At 37.4% G+C, this 8,038-nt stretch overlaps 1 pseudogene; it reads right to left on the bottom strand.

Annotated features, from left to right (window-relative positions):
• Positions 1–1,131: 1,131 nt before the first annotated feature.
• Positions 1,132–1,230, bottom strand: LOC113192175 (U6 spliceosomal RNA; annotated as a pseudogene).
• Positions 1,231–8,038: the final 6,808 nt, after the last annotated feature.

Raw genomic sequence — 8,038 nt, 5'->3', positions numbered from 1 at the left:
GGAAAGGGCTTTGAAATGGCTTACAAGGCAGTCCAATTTAATTGTTAGAAAAGCTTGCCCAGAGGCCACTTTGGTCTATTCCAATCTGAAGTATTTCTCTTGAGTAAGCACAAGCTTGAGGTGAAAATCCTAGCTGATAATCCCTTTTTTTTGTTTTGTTTGTTTTTCACTTTACAATACCAATGTGTAAACCAAGTAAAAATTAGAAATCATTCTTTCAATTTAAGATTTGTTAGTGTGACTCTGGCAAGCTCTAGTACTGAGCAGGAATCTTGAGCCAAGATAATGAAATTAACCTGTAACTTTCTTGTTTTTCCCAGGCCACATTCTCTACAGTTACCTGAGTGTTCTGTTTCTATTTAGGCTGCCTGAAATTATTCCACACTCCCATCCAGAATTTCTGAACTTCCTTGAACAAATCATCAGAAAAAATAATATGAGTCAGATCCTCCTCCTCAGATTCAAGAAGTCTCGTGCTGGGATTGTGGATAGAATCAGATGCTTTTCTTCTCTCCTCGGGAGAATCCTGCAGCAACAGCCACAGCAACTTCTAGTGTCTGTGGTCTCATTGTCCCAATAAGGGAGAGAACAGCCTCACTACTGGCACTAACTGGGAAACCACTCAAAAGTTTTATGAATGATGGCATTGCGAAAGGATAAACAGCATTGGCCAGATTGTAGAGATTGGGCCAGAGGAGACAGAAGAAAATCAGTTCCTGGGGTGATTCTCAGTTCAGATATGGCCATCGTGGTACACAAGTAGATTTTTTTAAAAAAAATTTTTTTAAATAAATGAAAGCAGAATGTATTATAATTCTTATTACACATATCAGCACAATTTTTCATAACTCTAGTTGTATATAAAGTATGTTGACCCCAATTCGTGTCTTCATACATGTACTTTGGATAATGATGTCTATCACATTCCACCATCCTTGCTAGTCCCCTGCCCCCTCCTTTTACCTCCCACCCCTCTGTGCTATCTAGAATTTGTCTATTCCTCCCATGCACCCCCTCCTTACCCCACTATGAATCAGCCTCCTTATATGAGAGAAAACATTCGGCATTTGTTTCTTTTTGGGGGGGTGGGGGATTCGCTAACTTCACTTAGCATTATCTTCTCCAACGACAAAAAATAGGAAACACTTCCCAAATTTGCGTGTCATCCTTGTGCAGGGGCCATGCTAATCTTCTCTGTATCCTTAGTATATGTGCTGCCAAAGCAAGCACCACAAGTAGATTTGAGAAAATTTTAGTCAGAAAAATCACTAGATATAATTGGTGATTGGATATAAAATGAGAGAAGGTCAGGGAGTTGGAGATCTCAAGAATGATACCCAGCTTTCTTGTCGGAGCAACAAGGTAGAAAATAATAGCTGACATTCATTGATCCTTTCTATTTGTCTAGTTCTGGTCTCGGGTTTCTACATACAGTCTCAGTAATGCAACAAAATTTTGAGGTAGGTAAAACTGCTATTATTCACATTAACCAAGTTCAGAAACAGAAAGATAAATAATGATTTGCTCCAAATCACACAGGAAGTAACCAAGCATTGGAGCCAGGATCTTGATCCAGCCACATGGCTTTAGAGCTCAGGCTCCTAACGCCTGATTCTCACTGAGGAGAATGTTTTTAAGAGTAGGATGTTTCATTGAGCCCTGAATGAGCTGTTGAGATTTGAGTGCTTTGGAGACATCCCAGCAGAGATGGTAACATGCAAGTCTTTGATATAAATAGGACCCACACTCAAGAAGACTAGTTGGAAGGTAGAGATTTCAGTTATTAGCACACAGACAGTAACTGAAACCCAGAGGTAGATGAGATGAATTGCCCAAAGGGAGCATAGTGGCAGAAAGCAAAGCCCCAGGACTGAGCCCTAAGGAATATCCATATTTAAGGACTACGTAGAAGATGAGGAGTTGATAATATAAGAAGTAGGAAGAGAATCAGAAGAGAGTAGTGTCATGAAAAGCAAGAAGAAAGTGCTCAACAGTGACCAATGCTACTGGGGGAATGGTGAGAATTTGAGCATCCACTGTTTTCAATATGGGAAAACTGAATCTGTGCAAATCTGGTAAGAATGTAACCAAGAGCTTAGTTTATTAAACTTATCACTTACTTACATACTGATGAATTATTCTGATTCTGTTTCTTACACAAATTTTTTAACTTCTTTGAACCTAAGTTATCAAATTTATAACAGGAAACTAACAATTCTTAACACTTAATAAGAGGCACTCAGACAAATAGAGGTTTTTGTTTGTTTGTTTTTTGGTTTTTTTGCTTTGTTTTGGTTTGGTTTTTGAGGCACTGGGGATCAAACCTAGACATGCAAGTACAGTGGTCTTCCACTTGGCTACATCCCCAGCCTTAAAGATATATTTTTAATATTATATTTTAAGTCCAATCCTAAGGAACTAAGACAGTAAATAGTTTAGAAATAACCTTTAAGTACTCTCGAGAAGATGGATCTGGGATATTGTATGACTTTTACCTACTCAGCAAACATTTACTATGAACCTATGCCAAGTATTCTTCTTCTAGGTCTTGGAGATATAACTGGGAACAAAGCAAACAAAACTTCATTCTTTTGGTGATCACGTTCCTGAATGATATATGATTTATTTCCAGGTGATTTATTTTTGTCATGCAAACTTGAGTGCAGGTCGTACTTATTGACAACTGGTACTACTAACTTTTTTTAAAGTACAGAGATGCTCTCTTTTCTAATGTAATTCAAAGGCTCGCATGTTGCCTAATTTTTCAACAGTATAATAACTGTAATTGGTATCAAGGCCAATTTAGAATTACATTAGCAGCACTGATTTTACAGTCCCTGGATGGATATAATCAACAAAGGGAAAATGTTTACTAAACATTAGTTAGTCTGGAGACTTAAGACGATTCTTTACCATTCATATAAAGACTGACTTACAATTTGAAAGAAATGCCTCTCTCTTTCCTCCAATCCTACAACAGTGCAATTAAAACAAGACATTTGTCTTCTAATGTATCTTCCCTATCACTACTAATGCACTGGGTCATTAGCTCCAACAATGTGAATAGGTTCTCACTCCCTCACTCAATTTAATTAGTGTACCAGATAACATATAAGAGTACACTTTGCATTGCAGCTAATAGTAGATAATGGCTCTTAAAAAGAGAGAGAAATTGCCTTACTCTGTGATGGCTACACTGGAATATACCATACACATACACAAACATATATAGAGATACATACACTTGGTGTGACTGAAAAATATCAAGAAACAGCTCATGAAGAGCAAAGGTCAACCTCTGTCTTCCTAGGAATTAAGGATAAGTCAATTGGGATAAGTTACTGCCACGCACATAGAACAAAAATGTCAAAAAGAGTCTGGTCTATTTTTTTCTTTTCTCAATCAGACAGAGCAAGACATTAGTCAACTTAGTGATCATTTCATAGTTTTGACAGTGCTCAAATACAAATACTTAAGTAATATATCATAACATTTTATTGTAATGTAGGCTGATAACTCTGTCAATTTACTTTCAAATATGAAACTGAATCAATATTGAAGTCATATCCTTACAAGAAAAGTGAAGGTATGTTTATCACAGTGATGGGGCTAGTCAAATACATAAGAATTTAAGCTAACTTCTGTTGAATCTACTAACTCTTTAAATCTATCTTCAATCTACATCTAAAGGCAGCTATTAAAGGAAATCACCAGGATATACTAGCAACTGAAATCTTTCACATTCAGTAAAAGTCAACTAAGTACCAGCCATGTGTCAGTACAGTGCTCGGTCTTGACACAGACCCCAGGTCTCAACTTGCTAAAACTGGACAATTGTTTGGCTATTTACAAAAACACGCTTTGCATTTAGCACATAGCCTCATATTTGAATAACTTCTTAATGCCATGTGATTACCATGCCAACAGTTAATAGATCCAATCAGAAATATAGAAAATCCACTTATAATGGCAGAAAGACATCTGGGCTGGAAATGCATGAATGAATCTAGGTATTGTGAGAATCAAAAACTTACATTAATGTCTGGGATTAGAATAAACATGAAATTAATGTTGCTATTAAATTAATGTTTTAAGCATTTGGGGGAGAGGTTGACTCTGAATGTGCTCCTCTCTGCCATCCTAGAACAAGATTTTAGGAAGCTTATTTAATTTGGATTAAGGTATTGACTATGGAAAGCAGGATGCCTAGGGCAGAAGAGGTTGCTCTGTACTACGGAAAAGAGATGTTGTGGGTTCAGAAGCAAATAGTTACCTCTAAATACTTTAAAAGACCAGGGGTTTTCAGAATTTGGGGCTCCATCTCTAAGTCAACAACGCAACAAGACTGTTTATTTTGGAAAAGAAAACTTTAAAGAAATAGATTGGTGCTGACAAGGATTGATTTTTATTTCCACCAAAAAATTCAGTGGAGAGAGTACTTTCACATTCAATAAATCTCTACTAAGTACCAGCCTATTGAATCAGAAGTGGAGCCAAATTCCATTCAGCCAGTTATGTGAGGAGCTATGTGCAGAAAGCTGAGTTAACTGGGACATACTTCCAATTTATTCCAAAGCTGTTTGGGCCACCTCATAGCTTGGTACTATGGCCAGTTATCTGTCTAATATGCCCACAGTCCAATTCTGCCTACAGGAAATAAAAATGAATTGGTCAGGCAGACACAAGTATCTGATCTGCATGATAGCTAAATTTCTCCTCTTAAATTAATAATGGTACTCTGGCTTTTAGATAAATCTTTTGAGTTTCTCAGCTTGAAGTTGCATCATTCTCCTATCCATCTACCCTAGGACCCTGGTAAGTCAAAATTTCTGATACTGCAAAGTCAATGGGATAAACTCTAGCCTACAATAATTTTACCAATAAAATTCAACCTGTGTGGACCTGCTTGAACATCATGATCCCTACCACTCTGGCCATAGCTAATTGCAAAAATGGATTTATGCCCAAGCCATAGCGCTGTACAGAAGGCCCAAGCACATGAAGGGGATGATAATATGTGGAGTCAGAGTTTTCCTCAGGGAAATTCAACATAACAAGTTCAAAATGAATTGACAGAAAACAAGGTATATGAGCATGAAGGGATAGAATGCAGTAGACAAGGACCAGGAGGCAATAGAGACACAACTGCAACAGGGGTCACCAGTAAGCAGAATCCACAAGGTTCAGAGGAGTTGAGGGATACCACTCATCAGCAAATGGCAGATGGAAAGGAGCAGAGGCGCCATGACATTGGAAAGGCTGACTTTGGGCCTTTGTGGTGCCTACACAACCACTATCTTCAGCTGTGGAAACAATTGCCTCCTTGACTTCTGCACTGATCCTTCCCAGAAACCCTGACTCAGTGAAATAGCTGAAAATATTTTGTTTCTTGCAACATGAATGAGTCTAACATATTTTTAGAAACATTGAAATACCGAATTCCTCATTTGAACAACTCTTTGATATTCACAAGGCAGTTTTTTAAAAATTGATAAAACAGTTTCATATATTCTTGTGCAATGGTTTTATCATAAGAAACACTTTTTTTCAATAAAATCTTATTTAATATTTTTTCAACTAAACCAGCAAACATATATTTTACAAATGTATGAACTAATAAATCAAAAAGTTCAGAAGTAGTATCTCTCATAAATAGAAAATTATTACTTGTCACATATATATGTTCTGAAAGCAAAGCAAAATAATCCAATTGTTTCATTTTCTAATCCATGAGATAGATGACACATGATATATTTTGTCACTGTTGATTTAGTATAGTTTATATTTTTTTCCTGAGGTTCAGTAATTTGAGCCATGTATAATCATTAAGCTCAATTTATTCCCATCTTTACATAAAAGTCTTCTGTGCTCATTTCTGTCACCAACTGCATCCCTTATCTCTAGCTGAATAATTCATTGCTCCTGAAATATTAAATAAAAATCTAGTCTGTGCTTAGTCCTGTACTAACCACTCATCTCAGCTCAAAATAGTAGAAAGAGAAGTACAATGGGAATAAAACTCTCCACAATGGGAATAAAACTTGAAAAAGAAAAAAGTTTACCCATATACCTAAGGAGACAGGACAAATGGATACTAATTTCAGAGACTGAAGATATTACACTAGATAGTAGCAAAGACTATACATGAAAGAATTTTTCAAACCAAAAGAAGTTTTTCAAACCAGAACATTGCTGGTTATAGTGAAATACAAAATTAACATAGGAAGGAAGTCACTGTGGACTCTCGTTTGACTGGGAAAACTTCATGGTGCCTGTGAGTGTTGGGTCAGGTTGTGCTTGACAGGTGTAATTAGAACAGCAGAGCAAAAGGGAAACGCCCAAGGCAATGGGGCACAGAGCAAAGAAAAGCTTTATATATGTGCAGTAACTAGAATGGTGGCAAAAGGGAAGCAAAACAAGCTTGGCAGTGGTTTTGGTTTGTTTGTTTGTTTTTGTTTTTGTTTTCCCAAGAGATCTGGAACACAAGTCTTAGCTGCTTGAGCCCATAAGCAAGTGGACTTTTGTTGGGGATGAGGAGTATTGAGGGTTGAACTCGGGGACACTCAACCACAGAGCCACACCTCAAGCCCTATTTTGTATTTTTATTTAGAGACATAGTGTCACTGAATTGCTTAGCGCCCCGCTTTTTGCTGAGGTTGACTTTGAGCTTGCATTCTTCCTGTCTCAGCCACTGTATGCGGGAGCATGGTGGACTTTAAACAGGAAATTGTCCTAATAAAAATGGTGTCAGAAAGAGAAATACTACCAACAGCAGGACCTGCTGGGAGTTAGCCCAAATAACTAACACAACAAGTTAACAGAGTCAACTTTGAATCATGGCAAAGGACAAATTAAATAGACATAATAAATGATTGTGAATTAATGGATTAAGGGGTAGACTTAAAAAAATTGAAACTAAAGATTGACCTAATTGTTAAGCATCAGAGTTTGAAAAATAAAGGTAGGGAGTATGAGAAATGATGTATTTGGGAGGGAAATGCAATGTTGAAATCATCGGAGAGTTACCTGGTTGGAACTGGACATGAAAGAGGAAAACAGTATGTTCTTTGTCCTGTCTACCCAGTGGGTGATGACCACATGAATTCACAGCAATGCTGATGTGCTCACTCCTATCCAACACTGGCTATGTATCGAGTAATTGTGCTGCTTGATAATCCAGTGGGACACAGACTGCATCCATGGGATCAGTCAGTACAGCAGCACACAGCACAGTTCTAGAAAGCAGAAAATGTCCGTGCCAAAATCATGCCACAGCATGATGATGCAACATGTCCATGGCCATTTTATAGATAAGGTTCAAATAACATTACTTTGTAGAGATAGTAAGACCTGCTGCCAAAACAACATTTACTGAACAATTATGATTAGGATTTCCAATGCTTTGGGCAGTTAGTTCCTTTGAATGAAATCTTAATGCATCATGGTCTCCCCAGATTCTCCTGTCTACTCTGGAGATGTCTACTTTATGCCCTAACTTTTCCTTCCTCTTTGAAACAAGGACCACTGTATTCACATGTGTGTTTGGTCTTAGCCTCTGGATCTAGCACTATCTTAAAAGCAGATAGAATTTAAAAGACACTAGGTGAATAATTTAGTCATTCAGTACTCTATCACAGCTATATTACCATACTGTGTAGACTTCATGTGCTGATAAACATGAGAGGACCCTTGCATTCTGGGTTGGAACCCAGCCTCCAAACCAAGTCATTGGGGCTAGAGATTTTTTTCCTATTTCCTGTTGAAATTCTTTAGAACTATAAGTCCTTTCCTAACCACAAATTCTTATATTTGAGTCCCCAGGTACTTTTATGCTATTTATGATAAACTTGTGCTGATGAATTCCAAATATGTTCTCCATTCAGACACATGAAAGTTAGTTACCTTTGTAAAGGATTGCCCTCTTCTCACTTTCAACTTTGTCATCTGAGTTGAACTTTATTCAATCTGGCATTAAAAGTCCTTGAATTAGCCTGGGTGCAGTGTTGCATGCCTGTAATCCCAGTGACTCAGGAGGCTA

Source organism: Urocitellus parryii, chromosome 1 (assembly GCF_045843805.1).
Source record: "Urocitellus parryii isolate mUroPar1 chromosome 1, mUroPar1.hap1, whole genome shotgun sequence".
Taxonomy (NCBI): Eukaryota; Metazoa; Chordata; class Mammalia; order Rodentia; family Sciuridae; genus Urocitellus; species Urocitellus parryii.
The sequence above is the reverse complement of the archived record's forward strand: the minus strand, read 5'-3'. Positions and strand labels throughout refer to the sequence as shown.